This window comes from Nuphar pumila, chromosome 11 (assembly GCF_984573655.1).
Source record: "Nuphar pumila chromosome 11, dmNupPumi1.hap1.1, whole genome shotgun sequence".
Classification (NCBI taxonomy): domain Eukaryota; kingdom Viridiplantae; phylum Streptophyta; class Magnoliopsida; order Nymphaeales; family Nymphaeaceae; genus Nuphar; species Nuphar pumila.
In genome coordinates, this window is record NC_143259.1 from 65,402,429 (window position 1) to 65,426,022 (window position 23,594).

General features: G+C 36.2%; 1 long non-coding RNA gene across 1 annotated transcript; it reads left to right on the plus strand.

Moving 5' to 3' along the window:
- The first annotated feature begins 390 nt into the window (after positions 1-390).
- Positions 391-17,604, plus strand: LOC149822407 (uncharacterized). Its single transcript, XR_016425981.1, has 3 exons — positions 391-977; positions 3,163-3,294; positions 17,332-17,604. It is a non-coding gene; the product is annotated as an uncharacterized LOC149822407 (long non-coding RNA).
- The last annotated feature ends 5,990 nt before the right edge of the window (positions 17,605-23,594 follow it).

Sequence of the window (23,594 nt, forward strand, 5' to 3'; positions counted from 1 at the left end):
CTCAAAATAGCTTTTAGTTCTCAGAAAAATTCCCTTTTGTAAATATTTTGCAAAAACACAAAAAAAATAGTTTTCATCCTTATTTTCTCACAAATCTTAGGTTTTCTACTTAAAAATACAAAAAATTGGAAAAATAACACCAAAAACCAAAAAAATGGAAAAATTTTGAGAACAAAAATGAATTAGTTTAAACTTTAAAAGTCAAATTTTTGCTAAAAAGCCCCGAGAGCCCCTTTTTGTAAAAACTCAAAATCAGAGGGGGTCTTATGCAAAATCCTCTTTTAGGGTTTTTGAAAACCCTTCGTGAATGAGAAAAAGGGAAAGAGAGCCGCCTCCCTCACTCTGGTATCTCCCCTCCATTTCGAGCGATCGCCCTCCATTCTTCCTCCCGAACCGCTCATCTCTAACAAACCCCCTCCTGAAGCTTCCTCTTCCTCCTTAAGAAGGGACTTAGGAGACCATCTTTTCCACCCGTTTTTCACCCCTCCACTTGCTTTTTCTGATCTTCTTCCTTTCCTCGGGATCCCACCGCTTCTTCACCTCTGTATTGCATCTTCCTCACCTTCAGCAATCCAGCCTTCTCTCACGCCAATCTTGCAAAGCCACGCTGAAGGGAATCGACTCTCCTTGCAACGTTGGAGGAAGCTAATCCCTGCAACCATCAGGAGTTCAATCGGCTCCAGTAATCCTGCAGCAAAGGGGAAAGGGAAATTGACCCTCCCTGCAGCAATAAGGCAAGAGCAAATACATCTTCCTCAATCAAAGCATTTGCCACAGATCGACGTTTCTTCTTCAGATCATTCACCGTCAAGCATCCATTTCTCCTCCCTCTTCTTTCTCTTCCCTTCAATCCGATAGCGTAATCAGGATCAAAGGAGGCTCAGTCTCAGCAATGCAGTCGTGGTGCTCCATTACGCTAATATCCATTTGGAGAGGGGGGACAAGGCATTGCAGAATCCTACCAGGAGCCCGTCGAGGTATTTTCCCCTTTGTATTTTGATTTTTTTTTCTCTCTCTTACTGAAATTTAATCTTAATGTTTTGATACTGTTTTTCCATTTTTTTCTTTTTCGTCAAAAAGCACTGCAGGTGAGATTGATCTGCATATAGCAAGATCAATCACCTGCTGCTACAGTAACAAGGATGGCCATATTCCAATATAATATCAATGAAATCATCACTTTATTCCTCTGTTTTCCTGTAAATTCTTTGTTTGAATCTCCCCGATTTAGGGAAAGTTTGATACCTGTTTGTCGCGCCTCATTCCAAGATCTACCTTATAGCGAAACCACGAAACGTTGTGCAACTTTCGCCACAAGAACCAAAAGGATGGAGCTCGAGTATGGGCAGAAACTTAAGAACAAATGACAGGCTAAAACTCCATCTTCAGCCTCATGACACACTATGTTACAAGCCACGATAAGTCACATGAGCTAAGTAAGGCTAAGGACATGCCTAATAACGTTATACCACTGGATATGTTGTGTACAAATTTGTGTATGAGTTGAGTTCTCAAAACTTTGAAGCTTCCAAAATCCCTCTTGTTCTCTCTTGTAAAGTTCTTCGTCAGTTACTACTGTTTGACTCTTATTTCTTTTTCCATGGTTTTTGATTCAGTAATAATCTTCTGCTATGTTCCAGTGGATATTTCCTTGCGCATTGATTTTATGATTCCATTAGCATCAATTTATCGTGTATCCAGAGGCAACACCAAACACAAAAACGTTGTTTTCAGCCGAACACCCCCTGTTTCTTTTTTCAGGCAAATTAGGGGTAACCTCTGGTGTCAACTTTTCTGATCAAGCTATTTTGTATCTGTAAGTGAACCAATCATGAGTATACCATTGTTGAATATATCCTAAATGGTGTCAGGGTGTCAAAGGCTTTGTTTTCTTAGTGTGCCAATTTCTTGTATTAAGCACATTTTTGTTTACTTTTTCTTTGCTCAACTTCTACTATTATAGACATGATTGTTTGTACCCTTAGGTTGTTACCAAATACAAGGATTATATTTTTATGCCATTTTGCAGTATTGATATGTAGTCTATGTCACGTGGATATGCCCATCGGTATGGGGATCAACCATTTTTGTGAACTTTTCCTATACACCTAATGTATAAATGGATATGGTACTAAAATGAAGATGGAGTATCTTTGTGACTGAAGGTTTGGGTATCATTGTCAGATAATAATGGTAACCCTTACATTGGTACTTTTGTCTTCCAACATGAGTTTTACATGTTTTTGAATATCAATCTGAAGATTTTGTTGCTTTTGAAAATTTTGTTGTTATGCTTGATTTTTGGCACGGAATAAATATGAGATAACAGTGTTACCTGCTAAATCTGCAGATTCTGCACGCATCTATTTACATGGGGTCAAAGTCTCTGAGTAGATACATCTCTATTTTGTAAAGGAATGCCTACGGCTGAAAACGATCAAGTATTCTACACACTTGATCACATGGGAGAAACCCCCAAGGCTCATTTGATAACTTGCGATTCTGTTTGTGTTCTTTTGTTTCTTCTTTGGTATGTATTATGAAAGTCTAGTGCAATGTTCCAAAATATTTTTTTCATTAAATATACCGGAGAGATAAAGGAATCTTAGGTGTTTTGCATGCATATAGATGCTGTACAATTATATCCCAGGATTTATTGGAGGCATCGTTAAACCTGGTCTTTGTCATGTTCACCTCATTTTATTCTAATGAGGCCAATTACACAAATTTATACTGGCGCCCTTAAGAATGATCAAGCCTCCTATATGACAATGCATTTTTTTTAGTTGGTCCAGTCAAAACAGTGTTGCTCTTTATGCTGCTCATGTTTTCTGCTATTTGAAATTTCTCATGGGTGGTTTTGCCATTCAAGGGTGCACATTACAAAAAAAAAAACTGATGGATGCTGGATGCTGGATGATACAAGCATTTGGAAGTCAATGATTTCCATATTGGATTATGAAATATCTCCAATGAGAGACAGACTGCCACAACCACATCAAACTCATGCTGGATAGCCTTATTTCTCTATCGTGCATCCTTAAAGAAAGTGATTCATATGCCTAATATTTTTCATTCCTCAGCAGGGACATGGATGCTGCTGTCAAGAATTTTGTTGGTCTCTGTTGTTTTCTTATACTACCTTTTTATTCCATTTATCAGCCTGTGCTTGTGATGCTTAACTGTGTGGAAAAGATGCTGGTTCGTGATTCAATATGTCATCCTCGATCTGTGCTTTTCATTTAGACACTAGGTAAAAAAAAAAAACTTGTTCACGCACCAGCAGGACAAAAGGTATGGGTTTTTACATCCTCATCTATATTTCGTAAATTTTGCATTTGGCTAACCCTGTTTTGCAGGAAAAGTATGGAAAACGTTATTTTTTTTTTTAGCTTAAAAATTGTAGTTTCAAATTTCAAATTCAGACTTGTAATAACTAGATGATGATAAGAATTTTATATTCCAGTTCTAAATTAGAATGGATGAGCATGTAAATATCATTTATGTCATCATTTTCCTTTACTTCTGAAAATTCCAAAATGGAAACACGAATGACACGTGCACCATTTCGTAAGAGGTAATTGATACTAAGTTGACGATCCACATCAATGGCCATAGTCAGGATGTGGACAAAACTTAACATTTTTATCTTTTACAAAATAACACTAGATCCACACTGGACCCATTTTCAAAATTCATCATATTTTCCTAAAATATTTTCTTCTTTTATCAGAATTTAACTTAAAATTAACTCAAAATATATACCAATGGCCATAGTCAGGGTATATTGAGGGTTAATTTCATTTTAAATTCTATAAAAGCACCAAAAAGGTATTTTATCTTTCATTTGAATCTAGATATGACTATTATATAATACATTCAATGACCATAGTCAGGAGTGTATTATATCATTAATCTTAATTAAATTCATTTGAAGAATGAAATATGATTTTCAAATCCAATTTCAAACTTATTCAAATTCATTCATCATATAGGATAGAACTGCATCATGTTTTCAAAAATTCCTTTTCAAAACTCCAAGTGATGTAGATATCTTCCTCAATCTATCTTCAATTTTTATAAAATCCAATTCATCCTTTCATTTTCAAATTCAATTTCATTTTTAATCTCAAAGTTCAAATTAACTTTGAGATTTCAAAGTCATTCTTTATATTCAAATTCAAAACAGATTTCAAAGTCCAATTCGACTTTGAAATTTTAAATTCAATTTATATTCAAAACTCCAATCAAACTCAAAAATCAATTTAACTTTGAGATTCTTGGTTCATCTTCTAAATTCCAAATTCAAAATTCAAAATTCAAAGTCTAATCTAACTTTGAAATTCATTTGTATATTCGAAATTCTAAGTTTCATTTTCCAAGTTCAATTTAAACTTAGAAGTTCTTGATTCATCTTCTGAACTCCAATTCCCCTTTAGAATCCAGAATCCGATCTCACTTTGGATCTCAGACTTCAGATCTGAATCCATCTTAGGATCTAGTGTCCAAACCCTACATTGGACCTCAGACTCCAGATCCAAATCCCTTCTAGGATCCAGAATCCAATTCTACCTTGGATCTCAGATTACAGATCCAAATTCCATTCTATGATCCAGAACCCAATCCTACTTTGGATCTCAGACTTCAGATTCAATTCCATCTTAGGATCCAGAGTCCAACCCTATCTTGGATCTTAGGTTTCAGATCCAAATGTCATCTTGGATTCCAAATCTTGAATCTAATTCCATTCAAAACTTCAGATCCAATTCCATCTTAGGGTTCAGAGTTCAAATCCACCTTTGGATCTTAATTCCACATAGGATCTAGATCCCCATTCTATATTTTGGATCTCCGATTCAGATCCGAATTCCAATTCTTAGGATCCAGAATCCAATTCTACTTTGGATCTCAGATTTAGATCCAAAATCCAATTCTTAGGATTCAGAATCCAATTCTACTTTGGATCTCAGATTCAGATCCAGAACTCAACTCTACTTTGGATCTCAGACTTTAGATCCAAATCCATTTTAGGATCCAGAATCCAATTCTACTTTGGATCTTAGATTTCAGATCCAATCCCATCTTAGGGTCCAGAGTCCAGCTCTATCTTGGATCTCAGATTTCAGATCCAAATACCATCTTGGATTCCAAACCTTTAATCCAGTTCCATTCAAATTCCACTTTAATTCTAATTCTTAAAACCAATTCCACTTCATTCCAGATTTCAAATCAAGTTCCTATTTCGGATCCTAAATTCAAATTTCAACTTTGAACTCTATTCAGAATCCAGATCTTGGATTCGGATTTCATCTTGAAATTTCAACTTTCAAATCAAATTCTATTTCTCAAATCTATTTTCCCCATTTTCCTTCTAAAAATCAAAATTTCAAAGATAGAATTCAATTCCATTCTAAATATTCATCCAAATTCAAATTTCTAATTCAAAGTCCATTTATGACTTTTGAAAATTCCTTTTATCTCAAAAACTTCAAAATCATTTTTTCAAAATCCAGATTTATTTTCCCAAGCTCTTGATTATTCTAAAGACTTAGAACTTTAAATCTTAAGTTCTAAGTTAGAAATCATTTCTTCACTTTATCAGATTCACTCGGAAATTCTTCAAAACATTTTCAAAAAGAGCATACATCTTTGCATTTGCACAAGCATGATTTTTTGTGCATTTAAAACTTAGAATAAATTCTTAGATAATTTCTTAGCAAAGCAAAAGGCATTAATTCGACCCTTGGTTCGATTACCCTTGGTAAAGGCGCCAGGAACGGTCGAACCTCGTACCGATGAGCGGATCCCGTCTCCCAGTTTTTCCCGCAAATATTTCAAAACGGAGGCGAGTTATTTCAAAATATTTTCAAAATCAAGGTCAAGTGAGACCCGCAAAAAAATTCCTCTTCTCTCTTCTTTTCTTTTCTCTTCTCTTTTCTCTTTTATCTTCTATTTTTCTCCCTTCAAAAAGGAGGACATAGAGGTAGGAAAGGAAAAAGAGAAGGAAGAGAGAGAATATTACGAGAGGACAAATTTTGCGATGATCACAGGTTTGGCGACCGAGATGGGACTCGTCTCCGTCTGGTCGAATTATGCCTTTTCTTTTGCTTTGACATTATCTAAGTCCTTATTCCTTCAAAATGTCAGCTACATTTTTCATGCAACCCTTAGGAGCCTAGATTTTGTCCTAAGCTGACATCATTGCATATAGGATCTAAGTATGGTTTGGTAGGACCATATTGAGGAGATTATTCCATGCTCACATTAGACTTAGGTCTTAAATACAACTCTCCTCAATTCTAGGGATTGAATGCAAAACAATGTATGCAAGTGTATGCTTCTCTTCATTTTAATCTATCTCTTTAGGACTTGCATTAGAGACATCTTATTTCTTGCATGTTGAGCATATTTTGAAAACCTCCTTACCTACATTGTTCCGGTCTTCATGTTGCTGGGCTGTCTCACTGAACCATAGTTCGGGAGAGAGCCTCACAACTGGACCACTTATTTGGGTTCGCGCCCCCCTACCACGTACCTAAGGGCCATAGTCCGAGGTATATCGGTAGGTGCTCAAGGATGTTGGGAAGCCGTTACCTTAGAACCGGAGGAATACTTCTACGCCACGTACTTTGAGCTTCGGCTTGGGTATATCGGCATATCTTGATTGGAATCAGATGATTTGAACCCTAGAGATAGGATTAAGGTCCTACAAGCCATTTCAAAATATTGCATTTAGGGTCAGCCTCTAGGGAGTGTTGTTTGTGCATCTTTGTTTGTATATCTATGATTGTATGATATTTTTCCTACATTTTTCAAAACCCTGGGTATATATTGTTCAAAATTTCCTCTTTATTTTAAAACCCAGGTGTATTTTCCTTTTTTTTTCTCTTAATCTCTTCTAATTCTTTTTTTGATCCTGCCTGCAATTCTTCAAAATTTTTCTTCTTTCTATATTCTATTCCTTACCCTCATTTACAATAAAACATCTTTTGTCAAGACATGTCCTTTTCAAAATTTATCTTTATTCACATTTTACTTGTCTATCCTTTTTCAGAAAAATAGTGCGGTTGTCGCAAAATTTGGTGACAACCCGATCCCTCGTAATGGGATGTTTTCATTCTTTAGATTATGATTTCCTCCTTTATTAAAATTTCTTCCTAGATCTTTTCTAAAAAGACCCATTTATACTCTACAGAGAGCATCAACACTATCAGTTGAGTCGGGCAAAGCTCAGAGATTACACTGCTCTAACATCCCAGTTAGAAGCCGAAAGCGAGGAATGGATTCTCGAAAGTCTGTCAGAGAAGGAGTTCAGGACAGCAAGAGTGAGATGGATCCTGCGATATATCAGTTGTTCAAAAAGATGATGCTGGAGATATTATCCGAGCAAGCTGAAGTCAGTTGTGGAAAAGCTCCCACAAAAGGAAAGGCACCTGTCACCTTTCCCATAAATGAACGCAGCCATATCAGTGCAGAAAACTCTAAAGCGGGCAGGGGCAGCAACCAAGGCAACCAGGGCAACAACTTGAGAGAGCATAAAAGCCAGATTGGGAAATATTATGAAAACCATGATAGACCTCTTCAATACAATCCTCAGCGAAAAGGCAAGAAGCAAGAAGAACCAGAGCGCAAGGATTGGAGCAAGGGTCGAGATTTCACTCCTTTAGATGAGCCGCTTGACAAAGTCCTCGAATACAGGTTGTCTAGTGGATTACTCAGGCTCCCAAAAGCCGCCAGCCCTTCCACAGTCATGGGAAAATATATAGACCAGTTCTGCGGATACCATCGAGTAACAGGGCATGACACTGAGCATTGCTTCGTCTTCAAGAATATCGTTCAGGATTGCCTTGATAAGAATCTCTTCATCAAAAATGAAGTAGAAAAACATCCGGATCTCCTAAACATGCAAGCTCAGTCTAGTTGCCAGATAGGGGTCAGTGCTCAGCGGAAGCCAAACAAGCCGAAGAAAGCAAAGCATGAAGGTTGGGGTTATGATCGTCAGCTTACCCCTCTAGGTCGGCCGATCGAAGAAGTTCTCCAATACCTGCTCGAGAAAGAAATGATCAAACTCCCAAAGCAGGATGATCCCTCTGTCACCAAAGAGAAATGGAAGAATCGCTTTTGCAAGTTTCATCGAGCGAGGGGGCATGACACGGAGCGTTGCTTCGTCCTCAAAAACATTGTACAGGACTACATTGATAAAGAGCTTCTAGTACCAGAGGAAGGAGAAGACCAAATAGCAGTTCCGCCCGAACCATTTCCATACTACTCAGAGAATTGAGAATGCCAAGAGTTTTTCGCTTTCATCCCTTTCTGTCAGTCACTTTGTAGGGGCAAGTCAGCCCAGTCTTTGTGACTTCTTTTAGTTAAAATACTTGTAAATATCCAGTTTTGTTATCAACTTTTGCTTATCAATGAAATGTCGATTTTCTTTATATCTTCTGATATTCAATACTTCCTTCTTTTTGCTATATTGGGGCATTAAATTCTTTTTCTTTTTCAAAAATATGGGACAATCCTGACATCATTCATGAGAGAAATGATATTACCTATGAGGGTCTTTCAAAAACCATGAAAATCTTAGTTCAAATATTTTATTACAACCTTTTTCAAAGATCAACCCTTGTGTTATCATATTTTTCTACAAATTGATTTTGAATCATTGCATTTCAAAGATCAACCCTTGTGTTGATCATATTGATTTTGAATTATTGCATTTCAAAGATCGACCTTTGTGTTGATCATATTTTCTAAAAATTTGGTTTTCAAAACATTACATTTCAAAAGATCAATCCTTATGTTAATTATACTGATTCTGAACCATTGCATTCAAAGAACAATCCCTTATGTTGATCTCATTTTCCAAAAATTTGATTTCATTACATTCAAACATCAACCCTTGTGTTGATCATATTTTCTAAAAAATAGATTTCAAATCATTGCATTCAAAGATCAATCCTGGTGTTGATTATGTTTTCTAAAAATTGATTTCAAATCATTGCATTCAAAGATCAACCCTTGCGTTGATCATATTTTTCTAAAAAAATTGATTTTAAATCATTGCATTCGAATATCAACCCTCGTGTTGATCATATTTTCTACAAATTGATTTTCAAATCATTGCTTCAAAAAAATTAATCCTCATGATGATCTCTCATGAATGATCCCCTTTCAAAGATTAGCTCTCGTGGTTAAACCTTCTTTCCAAAAATGATTTTTCTCATCTTCTTCTCTCATTTTAAAGATCCCACATGCAAGCAGGATCAAACTTTTTTTCTCAACCTTTATCAACCTTTTGTTTATCCATCTTTATTCATTTTTATTATTCATCCATTTTTCTTAATCCTTATTAATTCTTATTTCAAAAATTACCCTTTCAGGTTAAAGGATAAACCTGATGCCTCTTTTCCCATGAGGTATTTCTTTTGCCTTCTTTCTTTCTTTCCCCCTTCAGGTTAAGGGATAAACCTAAAACCTCATCCTACGAGGTCCTTCTTTCTTCAGGATAAGGGATAGTCCTGAATGTCTTTTTCTTTTAAAAGCTTCATTAATCTCTGCTAAATCTTTTTCTTCATTCAATTTTATCAGTTTTATTTCTTAATTAAGTTTTAATTCTTCCAATTCTTTATCAAAGCTTTTCACAAACTTTTTGCCCAAATTTTATTCCTTCCCATTTAGGATAAGGGATAATCCTGAAACCCCTCATAGGAGCAACAATGCTACCTGTGAGAATTCTTTTACAAAGATTCTTTGCATAAAATTTCCTTGATTCTTCTCTTTTGTCAAATCTTCCATCAATTTCTATCTCTTCTCATCAATTCTTTTTTCCCAGTCGAGATAAGGGGGCAATCAGATCACATGCAAATAAATTTAGTCCTCTAAAATGGTCATTCTCAATCCCAGGTCCGGTCCTCGCACTGACAAATTTCTAAAACTCAATCTCTTGATTTAAAACTTTTTGTCAAAACCCGAGTTTCCACTCGAGCTTCTTCCCTCTATTCTTTCATTTGAAGTTCCGAGTCCCGACTCGGACTTCCTTTTGAATTCAATCCTCGCATTGGAAATCCATCATTTCTTTAGAAATCCGAGTTCTAGCTCGGGTTTTTCTTCTATTATTTTCAGTCGAAGTTCTGAGTTCCGACCAGGACTTCCTTTTGAATTCAATCCTCGCATTGGAAATCCTTCATCTCCTTGGAAATCCGAGTTCCAGCTCGGGTTTTTCTTCTATTATTTTTGTTTGAAGTTCTGAGTTCCGACCAGGACTTCCTTTTAAATCCAATCCTCGTATTGGAAATCCTTCATCTCCTTGGAAATCCGAGTTTCAGCTCGGGTTTTTCTTCTATTATTTTCGTTTGAAGTTCTGAGTTCCGACTAGGACTTCCTTTTGAATCCAATCCTCGCATTAGAAATCCTTCATCTCTTTGAAAATCCGAGTTCCAGCTTGGTTTTTTCTTCTATTATTTTCGTTTGAAGTTCTGAGTTCCGACCAGGACTTCCTTTTGAATCCAATCATCGCATTGGAAATCCTTCATCTCTTTGGAAATCCGAGTTCCAGCTCGGGTTTTTCTTCTATTATTTCCAGTCGAAGTTGTGAGTTCCGACCAGGACTTCCTTTTGAATCCAATCCTCGCATTGGAAATCCATCATTTCTTTAGAAAACCGAGTTTCAACTAGGGTTTTTTCTATTATTTTTCTTTCGAAGTTCTGAGTTTCGACCAGGACTTCCTTTTGAATCCAATCCTCGCATTGGAAATCAATCATTTCTTTAGAAAACTGAGTGTCAAAACTCGGGTTTTTCTTCTATTATTTTTCGTTCGAAGTTCTGAGTTCCGACCAGGACTTCCTTTTGAATCCAATCCTCGCATTGGAAATCAATCATTTCTTTAGAAAACCGAGTTTCAAAACTCGGGTTTTTCTTCTATTATTTTTCGTTCGAAGTTCTGAGTTCCGACCAGGACTTCCTTTTGAATCCCATCCTCGCATTGGAAATCAATCATTTCTTCAAAAATTCGAGTTTTTTAAAACTCAGGTTTCTCTTTTATCTGAATCCCAGCTCGGGTTTCTCCTCTGTATCCCCTTCAAGTTAAGGGATAAAACCTAATACCTCCTGCTAACGAGGTATTTCTTCCTATCCCCTTCTGGTTAAGGGATAAACCTGATGCCTCCTGCTAATGAGGTATTTCTTTCCTTTCTTCCCAGTTCAGGATAAGGAGATAAATCCTGAAAACAGACCACACGCAGTTAGGATGTGGCGGTCCATTGAATTCAGAATCTTTCATCAAAATTTTACTTTCCTAGCTCATCTTCCCAACCCAGTCCTCGCACTGGCTATTTCTCAAAATTTTCAATCATATGTTGAGCTCATTTAGAAAATCCGGTCCTCGCATCGGTAACCTTCTAAATTCAGTGTTCTGATCAAATTCTTTCCTTTTTACAAAATTCAAGTTCTGACTTAAATCTGATGTATTTCCAAAAGATCCAGCATCTCGCTGGTCATGTATTTCCAAAAGATCCAACTTTCGTTGGTCATGTATTTCCAAAAGATCCAGATTTTGCTGGTCATGTATTTCAAACGTTCCAGCTTTCTGCTGGTCATGTATTTCAAACGTTCCAGCTTTCTGCTGGTCATGTATTTCAAACGTTCCAGCTTTCTGTTGGTCATGTATTTCAAACGTTCCAGCTTCTGTTGGTCATGTATTTCAAAGGTTCCAGCTTTTGCTGGTCATGTATTTCCAAAATCAAGAGATTGCGACTCAAGGTCTCATCAAAATCTATATTGAGTAATTATTTCACAAAGAATTCATGAAAACTTTGCCAATTTGCTAAAAGCATTTGTTGATTCTAAATATTCTTACTGCACAAAAAGAATTTTCTTAGATTACCTCCTGTATTTCCTTCCAAAAGGTGAAACTTTTTGCGAAAAAGAGGTAAAATTCAAATCTTTTTCTGTTGATCAACCAAAAGGATGTAAGAAATGTCCTCGATATGATCAATGAAAGAAATCTTCAATGATGTTGAAAAGCCAGAAGCGAATTGATATTGATCTCGGCTATGGCGCATGTTTAAAAATGACTTTCTGGCTATCAGGCAGTGGAAATATCTTGAGCTATAAAAAGAATCCACTCAACCCATATCTTCTCATTTTCGTTTAAAAGTTGCAATCAAATATCCACAAAAGAGATCTCTCGATTGTCATCAAGATGAAGGTGAATTAAGCGAATAGATCCCCGGGGCCAAAGAAGATTTGAAAGATCTCCAAGATGACGAAGTTTGTGACGGATCCTTCCAGGGAAAGTTCGGATCACTATCGAGATGAAGGCAGATGTGATGAGCCTACCGACAAACCCTAAAAGATATTTGATTCCAGCTATCATCTAAGGACCTTTTTGAGCCAATATCATGTACAATCCCTGAGAGAAAGAAGGATCAGAGCATCTCCGAGATGAAGGAGTTTGTGACGTACCCTTCCCTGAAAAAAAAAAAAAGAAGAGAAAAGTCAGGACTCGTCCAAATGAAGGATGATGTAAAAGCCCAAATGACTCAAAAAGAGTGCAAAAAAGATCATCGTAGGGAAAACACCCAGATATCAAACTGCCAAAGTTGCCAGAAGTCATCTTTTCTCATGCAAAATTCTTGTATCAATATCTCTTCATTTCCTGCTTTTATGAAATTGAGAATATTTCTTTTATTCTCATATCAGGGAAATGGATAGCTTCCTTGAAGAAAATCATCAGTGCTAAATTTTTTAATTTGACTCTTAAAACCGAGGAGTTAACCTCACTGGAGGAAATACTCTAGGTAAAAGAGGGAATATCTTTGCACATACATGCACATTTAGAAGCGTCTGAATCTACTATGATTTTATCTTATTGGCAAAATTTTCTAGCTATTCCAAGAATTAAATAAACATTCAATATTCATTTTTGATGCAACCTAGCGTTGTTTATATTTTCCAAAAAGAATTGCCTCAGAAAAAGTATCTCTTCTTGTCCCATCACAGTTTTCTCATTAACGAATTCCTTATGGATTACCCACTCAGGATAAGGGTCAAACCTGAACCATTTGCGAAAGATCATTTAATTTCAAAAGCTATTTCAGTCTCAGCAATGAGATGTCCAATTTCTTCCCCTTTTCAAAGCTTTAGGGACCCTATATTTCCTCCTTTCGCAAAAACCCCTCTCGGATTTGTTCGTCCAAATTCTGAAGGTCCCATCGTGCTTTCTCCATTCTTGAGAAACCTGTATGGTAGATTTCTCCCACTCAGAATAAGGGTCAAACCTGAACCATTTGCGAAAGATCATTTAATTTCAAAAGCTATTTCAGTCTCAGCAATGAGACGCCCAATTTCTTCCCCTTTTCAAAGCTTTAGGGACTCTATATTTCCTCCTTTCGCAAAAACCCCTTTCGGATTTGTTCGTCCAAATTCCGAAGGTCCCATTATGGTTTCTCCATTTTTGAGAAACTTGTATGGTAGATTTCCCCCACTCAGGATAAGGGGCAAACCTGAACCATTTGCGAAAGATCATTTAATTTCAAAAGCTATTTCAGTCTTAGCAATGGGACGCCCAATTTCTTCCCCTTTTCACAGCTTTAAGGACCCTATATTTCCTCTTTTCGCAAAAACCCCTTTCGGATTTGTTCATCCAAATTCCGAAGGTCCCATCATGCTTTCTCCATTTTTGAGAAACCTATATGGTAGATTTTCTCCACTCAAGATAAGGGTCAAACCTGAACCATTTGTGAAAGATCATTTACTTCAAAAGCTATTTCAGTCTCAACAATGAGACACACCATTTCTTCCCCTTTTCGAAGCTTTAGGGACTCTATATTTCCTCCTTTCGCAAAAACCCCTCTCGGATTTGTTCGTCCAAATTCCGAAGGTCCCATCGTGCTTTCTCCATTTTTGAGAAACCTGTATGATAGATTTCCCCCACTCAGGATAAGGGTCAAACCTGAACCCCCTACGAGAGATCATAAATTTCAAAAGCTATTTCAGTCTCAGCAACGAGACGCACAATTTCTTCCCCTTTTCGAAGTTTTAGGGAACCCTATATTTCCTCCTTTCGCAAAAACCCCTTTCGGATTTGTTCATCCAAGTTCCAAAGGTCCCATTATGGTTTCTCCGTTTGAGAAATTCGTATGGTAGATTTCCTATCCAGGTTAAGAATTAACCCGGAACCTCGCTTCGCGAGGTATCTTCCTTTCAGGTTTGGGTTAAACCTGAGACTCGTTCCAATGAGATTCCTCGTTTTGACGAGATGTTTCCTTCCAATCCCATCATGGTTCTTCCCGTCAAGGAACCCATGCTTTGTATATCCATCCAGGATAGGATTCCACTCGAGCTTCAATTCACGAGGCATTTCTCAAAATGTCTCATCAAGGTCCTCATGTATTCCTTTCCTCATCTGATTCATCTTGATATATCTTCGTCCCATCCAGGTTAAGGGCTAAACCTGAATCATTCCGATAAGAGTATCTGGTCTCACCCATGAGACCTGATCAAAATTCTCATTTTCCACCATTTCAGAATTTCCATCTAAAGTTCCATCACGATTTCCTCATCTTTTACTCAATCACATCATTTTCGAGGATTTCATCCCCCCAAAACCATTCAGGGTAAGGTTTTAAGCCTGAAAAGCCATGATTTTAAAATAATTCTTCCACACCCAGTTCAGATCTGCTGACTGGGGCATTTTCAAAATTTGGAGTGTTATCTTTGCCACTAAGCTCGGCTTTAAACCGGCTTAGTAGCAAATAGGGGCATCTGTGAACACCCCAAATTTTTCAAAAATTGGTAAAAATGACCTTTTCGCCCCTGGTTTCATTTTCTGAGAAAACCAAAAGCTAAATTTTGATCATTCTTCAGATTTTCTGAATTAAAATCCATATTGATATATTCAAAATCAACTCTGGATCCGAATCCAGTACTTTAAATCCATATTTCCTCAAAATCCGGATCAAAACCCATTTCTGAACAATTTTTCTCAAAATAGCTTTTAGTTCTCAGAAAAATTCCCTTTTGTAAATAATTTGCAAAAACACAAACAAATTAGTTTTAATCCTTATTTTCTCACAAATCTTAGGTTTTCTACTTAAAAATACAAAAAAATGGAAAAATAACACCAAAAACCAAAAAAATGGAAAAATTTTGAGAAAAAAATGAATTAGTTTAAACTTTAAAAGTCAAATTTTTGCTAAAAAGCCCTGAGAGCTCCTTTTTGTAAAAACTCAAAATCAGAGGGGGTCTTATGCAAAATCCTCTTTTAGGGTTTTTGAAAACCCTTCGTGAATGAGAAAAAGGAAAAGAGAGCCGCCTCCCTCACTCTGGTATCTCCCCTCCATTTCCACCGATCGCCCTCCATTCTTCCTCCCGAACCGCTCATCTCTAACAAACCCCCTCCTGAAGCTTCCTCTTCCTCCTTAAGAAGGGACTCAGGAGACCCTCTTTTCCACCCGTTTTTCACCCCTCCACTTGCTTTTTCCGATCTTCTTCCTTTCCTTGGGATCCCACCGCTTCTTCACCTCTGTATTGCATCTTCCTCACCTTCAGCAATCCAGCCTTCTCTCACGCCAATCTTGCAAAGCCACGCTGAAGGGAATCGACTCTCCTTGCAACGTTGGAGGAGCTAATCCCTGCAACCATCAGGAGTTCAATCGGCTCCAGTAATCCTGCAGCAAAGGGGAAAGGGAAATTGACCCTCCCTGCAACAATAAGGCAAGAGCAAATACATCTTCCTCAATCAAAGCATTTTCCATAGATCGACATTTCTTCTTCAGATCATTCACCGTCAAGCATCCACTTCTCCTCCCTCTTCTTTCTCTTCCCTTCAATCTGACAGCGTAATCAGGATCAAAGGAGGCTCAGTCTCAGCAACGCAGTCGTGGTGCTCCATTACGCTAATATCCATTTGGAGAGGGGGGACAAGGCATTGCAGAATCCTACCAGGAGCCCGTCGAGGTATTTTCCCCTTTGTATTTTGATTTTTTTTTCTCTCTCTTACTGAAATTTAATCTTAATGTTTTGATACTGTTTTTCCATTTTTTTCTTTTTCGTCAAAAAGCACTGCAGGTGAGATTGATCTGCATATAGCAAGATCAATCACCTGCTGCTACAGTAACAAGGATGGCCATATTCCAATATAATATCAATGAAATCATCACTTTATTCCTCTGTTTTCCTGTAAATTCTTTGTTTGAATCTCCCCGATTTAGGGAAAGTTTAATACCTGTTTGCCGTGCCTCATTCCAAGATCTACCTTATAGCGAAACCACGAAACGTTGTGCAACTTTCGCCACAAGAGCCAAAAGGATGGAGCTCGAGTATGGGCAGAAACTTAAGAACAAATGACAGGCTAAAACTCCATCTTCAGGCTCATGACACACTATGTTACAAGCCACGATAAGTCACATGAGCTAAGTAAGGCTAAGGACATGCCTAATAACGTTATACCACTGGATATGTTGTGTACAAATTTGTGTATGAGTTGAGTTCTCAAAACTTTGAAGCTTCCAAAATCCCTCTTGTTCTCTCTTGTAAAGTTCTTCGTCAGTTACTACTGTTTGACTCTTATTTCTTTTTCCATGGTTTTTGATTCAGTAATAATCTTCTGCTATGTTCCAGTGGATATTTCCTTGCGCATTGATTTTATGATTCCATTATCATCAATTTATCGTGTATCCAGAGGCAACACCAAACACAAAAACGTTGTTTTCAGCCGAACACCCCCTGTTTCTTTTTTCAGGCAAATTAGGGGTAACCTCTGGTGTCAACTTTTCTGATCAAGCTATTTTGTATCTGTAAGTGAACCAATCATGAGTATATCATTGTTGAATATATCCTAAATGGTGTCAGGGTGTCAAAGGTTTTGTTTTCTTAGTGTGCCAATTTCTTGTATTAAGCACACTTTTGTTTACTTTTTCTTTGCTCAACTTCTACTATTATAGACATGATTGTTTGTACGCTTAGGTTGTTACCAAATACAAGGATTATATTTTTATGCCATTTTGCAGTATTTATATGTAGGCTATGTCACGTGGATATGCCCATCGGTATGGGGATCAACCATTTTTTTGAACATTTCCTATACACCTAATGTATAAATGGATATGGTACTAAAATGAAGATGGAGTATCTTTGTGACTGAAGGTTTGGGTATCATTGTCAGATAATAATGGTAACCCTTACATTGGTACTTTTGTCTTCCAGCAAGAGTTTAACATGTTTTTGAATATCAATCTGAAGATTTTGTTGCTTTTGAAAATTTTGTTGTTATGCTTGATTTTTGGCACGGAATAAATATGAGATAACAGTGTTACCTGCTAAATCTGCAGATTCTGCACGCATCTATTTACATGGGGTCAAAGTCTCTGAGTAGATACATCTCTATTTTGTAAAGGAATGCCTACGACTGAAAACGATCAAGTATTCTACACACTTGATCACATGGGAGAAACCCCCAAGGCTCATTTGATAACTTGTGATTTTGTTTATGTTCTTTTTTTTCTTCTTTGGTATGTATTATGAAAGTCTAGTGCAATGTTCCAAAATATTTTGTTCATTAAATATACCCGAGAGATAAAGGAATCTTAGGTGTTTTGCATGCATATAGATGTTGTACAATTATATCCCAGGATTTATTGGAGGCATCGTTAAACCTGGTCTTTGTCATGTTCACCTCATTTTATTCTAATGAGGCCAATTACACAAATTTATACTGGCGCCCTTAAGAATGATCAAGGCCTCCTATATGACAATGCATTTTTTTTAGTTGGTCCAGTCAAAACAGTGTTGCTCTTTGTGCTGCTCATGTTTTCTGCTATTTGAAATTTCTCATGGGTGGTTTTGCCATTCAAGGGTGCACATTACAAAAAAAAAACTGATGGATGCTGGATGATACAAGCGTTTGGAAGTCAATTATTTCCATATTGGATTATGAAATATCTCCAATGAGAGACAGACTGCCACAACCACATCAAACTCATGCTGGATAGCCTTATTTCTCTATCGTGCATCCTTAAAGAAAGTGATTCATATGCCTAATATTTTTCATTCCTCAGCAGGGACATGGATGCTGCTGTCAAGAATTTTGTTGGTCTCTGTTGTTTTCTTATACTACCTTTTTAAGATGCAATTTTAGATGCCTGTAGATATATTTTCCATTTATCAGCCTGTGCTTGTGATGCTTAACTGTGTGGAAAAGATGCTGGTTCGTGATTCAATATGTCATCCTCGATCTGTGCTTTTCATTTAGACACTAGGTAAAAAAAAAAAACTTGTTCACGCACCAGCAGGACAAAAGGTATGCCTTTTTACATCCTCATCTATATTTCATAAATTTTGCATTTGGCTAACCCTGTTTTGCAGGAAAAGTATGGAAAACGTTATTTCTATTTTTTTTAGCTTAAAAATTGTAGTTTCAAATTTCAAATTCAGACTTGTAATAACTAGATGATGATAAGAATTTTATATTCCAGTTCTAAATTAGAATGGATGAGCATGTAAATATCATTTATGTCATCATTTTCCTTTACTTCTGAAAATTCACAAATGGAAACACGAATGACACGTGCATCATTTCGTAAGAGGTAATTGATACTAAGTTGACGATCCACATCAATGGCCATAGTCAGGGTGTGGATAAAACTTAACATTTTTATCTTTTACAAAATAACATTGGATCCACACTGGACCCATTTTCAAAATTCATCATATTTTCCTAAAATATTTTCTTCTTTTATCAGAATTTAACTTAAAATTAACTCAAAATATATACCAATGGCCATAGTCAGGGTATATTGAGGGTTAATTTCATTTTAAATTCTATAAAAGCACCAAAAAGGTATTTTATCTTTCATTTGAATCTAGATATGACTATTATATAATACATTCAATGACCATAGTCAGGAGTGTATTATATCATTAATCTTATTTAAATTCATTTGAAGAATAAAATATGATTTTCAAATCCAATTTCAAACTTATTCAAATTCATTCATCATATAGGATAGAACTGCATCATGTTTTCAAAAATTCCTTTTCAAAACTCCAAGTGATGTAAATATCTTCCTCAATCTATCTTCAATTTTTATAAAATCCAATTCATCCTTTCATTTTCAAATTCAATTTCATTTTTAATCTCAAAGTTCAATTTAACTTTGAGATTTCAAAGTCATTCTTTATATTCAAATTCAAAACAGATTTCAAAGTCCAATTCGACTTTGAAATTTTAAATTCAATTTATATTCAAAACTCCAATCAAACTCAAAAATCAATTTAACTTTGAGATTCTTGGTTCATCTTCTAAATTCCAAATTCAAAATTCAAAATTCAAAGTCTAATCTAACTTTGAAATTCATTTGTATATTCGAAATTCTAAGTTTCATTTTCCAAGTTCAATTTAAACTTGGAAGTTCTTGATTCATCTTCTGAACTCCAATTCCCTTTTAGAATCCAGAATCCGATCTCACTTTGGATCTCAGACTTCAGATCTGAATCCATCTTAGGATCTAGTGTCCAAACCCTACATTGGACCTCAGACTCCAGATCCAAATCCCTTCTAGGATCCAGAATCCAATTCTACCTTGGATCTCAAATTACAGATCCAAATTCCATTCTATGATCCAGAACCCAATCCTACTTTGGATCTCAGACTTCAGATTCAATTCCATCTTAGGATCCAGAGTCCAACCCTATCTTGGATCTTAGGTTTCAGATCCAAATGTCATCTTGGATTCCAAATCTTGAATCTAATTCCATTCAAAACTTCAGATCCAATTCCATCTTAGGGTTCAAAGTTCAAATCCACCTTTGGATCTTAATTCCACACAGGATCTAGATCCCCATTCTATATTTTGGATCTTCGATTCAGATCCGAATTCCAATTCTTAGGATCCAGAATCTAATTCTACTTTGGATCTCAGATTCAGATCGAAAATCCAATTCTTAGGATTCAGAATCCAATTCTACTTTGGATCTCAGATTCACATCCAAATTCCAATTCTTAGGATCCAGAACTCAACTCTACTTTGGATCTCAAACTTTAGATCCAAATCCATTTTAGGATCCAGAATCCAATTCTACTTTGGATCTCAGATTTCAGATTCAATCCCATCTTAGGGTCCAGAGTCCAGCTCTATCTTGGATCTCAGATTTCAGATCCAAATACCATCTTGGATTCCAAACCTTGAATCCAGTTCCATTCAAATTCCACTTTAATTCCAATTCTTAAAACCAATTCTACTTCATTTCAGATTTCAAATCAAGTTCCCATTTCGGATCCTAAATTCAAATTTCAACTTTGAACTCTATTCAGAATCCAGATCTTGGATTCGGATTTCATCTTGAAATTCCAACTTTCAAATCAAATTCTATTTCTCAAATCTATTTTCCCCATTTTCCTTCTAAAAATCAAAATTTCAAAGATAGAATTCAATTCCATTCCAAATATTCATCCAAATTCAAATTTCTAATTCAAAGTCCATTTATGACTTTTGAAAATTCCTTTTACCTCAAAAACTTCAAAATCATTTTTTCAAAATCCAGATTTATTTTCCCAAGCTCTTGATTATTCTAAAGACTTAGAACTTTAAATCTTAAGTTCTAAGTTAGAAATCATTTCTTCACTTTATCAGATTCACTCGGAAATTCTTCAAAACATTTTCAAAAAGAGCATACATCTTTGCATTTGCACAAGCATGATTCTTTGTGCATTTAAAACTTAGAATAAATTCTTAGATAATTTCTTAGCAAAGCAAAAGGCATTAATTCGACCCTTGGTTCGATTACCCCTGGTAAAGGCGTCAGGAACGGTCGAACCTCGTACCGACGAGCGGATCCCGTCTCCCAGTTTTCCCCGCAAATATTTCAAAACGGAGGCGAGTTATTTCAAAATATTTTCAAAATCAAGGTCAAGTAAGACCCGCAAAAAAATTCCTCTTCTCTCTTCTTTTCTTTTCTCTTCTCTTTTCTCTTTCCATCTTCTGTTTTTCTCCCTTCAAAAAGGAGGACATAGAGGTAGGAAAGGAAAAAGAGAAGGAAGAGAGAGAATATTACGAGAGGACAAATTTTGCGATGATCACAATCCTGCCTGCTATTTTTCAAAATTTTTAAATCCTTGTCATTTATTTTTCAAAACTTGTTTTCCTCCATCATGAGAGAAATGATATTATCTATGAGGATTTTCAAAATCGTAAAAAAACTAAAAAATTTCTTCAAAAGTCTTCAAAAAGATTCAAATATTTTTTATCTAAATCCCTATTAAATAAACTAACATGTTGATTTTTCCTTTTCCAGATTAGGTTTTGAAAACCATTTGTCTTCTTGTGTTTGTTTTCTTTTTCAAAACTTGGTTTTTAAACCACTATTTTCGAAATCAAACCACATGATGATCTCTCATGATGATTCCCTTTTTAAAGGATCAGATCTCGCACTGATCATTCTTCTTATGGTGGATTTTCTTCCCCAAAATGATTTCTCACTTATCTTTTAAATAAACATTTTTCTTTCAAGATCCCATATGCAGGCAGGATCAGAAAAACTCCTTTTTTCTCAAATCTTGTAAATCTTCTGTTAATTTTGATATCTTTATCAGTTTCATTCATTTTATCCATATTTTATTCAAGTTTATATCAATCTTATCAAGTTTTTATCAAGTTTATCAATATTTCCTCAATTCCATTAAATTTTATCAATCTGTTACCCTTTCAGGTTAAGGGATAAACCTGATGCTTCCTTCCCATGAGGTATTTCCTTTATTTTTTCCCCCTCAGGTTAAGGGATAAACTTGACCCTCGTTGTCCGAGGTGTACCCTTTCAGGTTAAGGGATAAACCTGATGCCTCTTTCCCATGAGGTATTTCCTTTATTCTTTTTCCCGCTCAGGTTAAGGGATAAACCTGACCCTCGTTGTCCGAGGTGTTCCCATTCAGGATAAGGGAAAATCCTGAAACCCCTCGTATGGGCCACAATGCTACCTATGAGGATTCTTTTGTAAATACAAGTTTTGCCAATCTTTATTGATTTGCTAGATTTATATCAATTTCTCTTCATTAAATTTTCTTAAATTCTATCCTTTTTTTTTCCCATTCAGGATAAGGGACAATCCTGAAACCCCTCATAGGAGCAACAATGCTACCTGTGAAAATTCTTTTCTAAAATAAATTTTCAAAATTTCTTTCTTTTCTTCTTCTCCATTTTTATAAATTTTATTCTTCTCCCCTTTCAGGTTAAGGGGTAAACCTGAATCATTCCTTTCTAAATTCTCATCAAAAGTCTATTCCATTTCCCCTTCAGGATAAGGAAAAATCCTGAAAACACCGACAATCATTCTTGCTCAAATCTCAAATATCTTAAAGAATGTCGGTGTCCCCTTTTTCTTCAAATCTCCATCAGAAAACCCAGTACTTACACTGGGGCATTTTTTTGAAAAATTCAATACTCATACAGGTAAGCCTAGCACTCGTGCTAGTGTTTGGCTGACCGATCAGTTAGCCCTGAGGTCACAATCCTTCCTCAATTTTCCTCAAATTCTGTCAATCTTCCATCAATTTCTATCCAATTCTCCTTTGAGATTCGAGTTTTGGTTCAAACTTCCTACTTTTTCCTCAAGGTCCGAGCCTTGACTCGAACTCTCCAACTCTCCTTCAAAGATTTGGGTTTTAACTCGAGTCTTCTTTTCCTTCGAGATCTAAAACTTTCAAGTTTCCCTTTGAGATTCGAGCCCTGACTCAAACTTTCCGGTTTTCCTTTGAAAAATTGAGTTTTGAGTCTTCTTTCCTTCAATAAATAAAACTTTCAAGTTTTCCTTTCAGATTCGAGCCTTGACTCGAATTTTCCAGCTTTCCTTTGAAGATTTGGGTCTTAGCTCGAGTCTTCTTTCCTTCAAAAAAAATCTAAACTTCCAAGTTTTCCTTCAAGATTCGAGCTCTGACTCGAATTTTCCTGTTTTCCTTCGAAAATTTGGGTCTGATCTCGAGTTTTCTTGCCTTCAATAAATAAACCTTCAAAGTTTTGATTCGAGCCCTGACTCGAATTTTTCTTGCTTTCCTTCGAAAATTTGAGTTTTGTCTCAAGTTTTCTTGCCTTCAATAAATGAACTGTCAAGTTTTCCTTTGAGATTCGAGCCCTGACTCGAACCTTCCTGCTTTCCTTCGAAGATTTGAGTTTTATCTCGAGTTTTCTTGCCTTCAATAAATGAATTTTCAAGCTTTCCTTTGAGATTCGAGCCCCGACTCGAACCTTCCAGTTTTCCTTTGAAAACTCGAGTTTTAACTCGAATTTCCCTGTTTTCCTTGTAGAATCTGAGTCCTGATTTGGATACTTTTTCAAAGGCTTACCTTCAAAACCCAGTTTTATGCCAAACTTGCCTTCAGAACTTTAAATTTACATTTACCTTCAGAATTCAGCCTCATGTTGGATTCTTCTTAAGAATCCCACTGATATTATCAAAATTCGATGTTAAGCAAAGGTTTCGTCATCAAGGATTTCAGGAATATCTTGCCAAATTGCCATAAAATAGTTGTTGATCTCAAACTTTTATTACATAAAGAATTTCCTCAAATCTCCTTAAGTATTCCTTCCAAAAGGGTGAAGTTTCT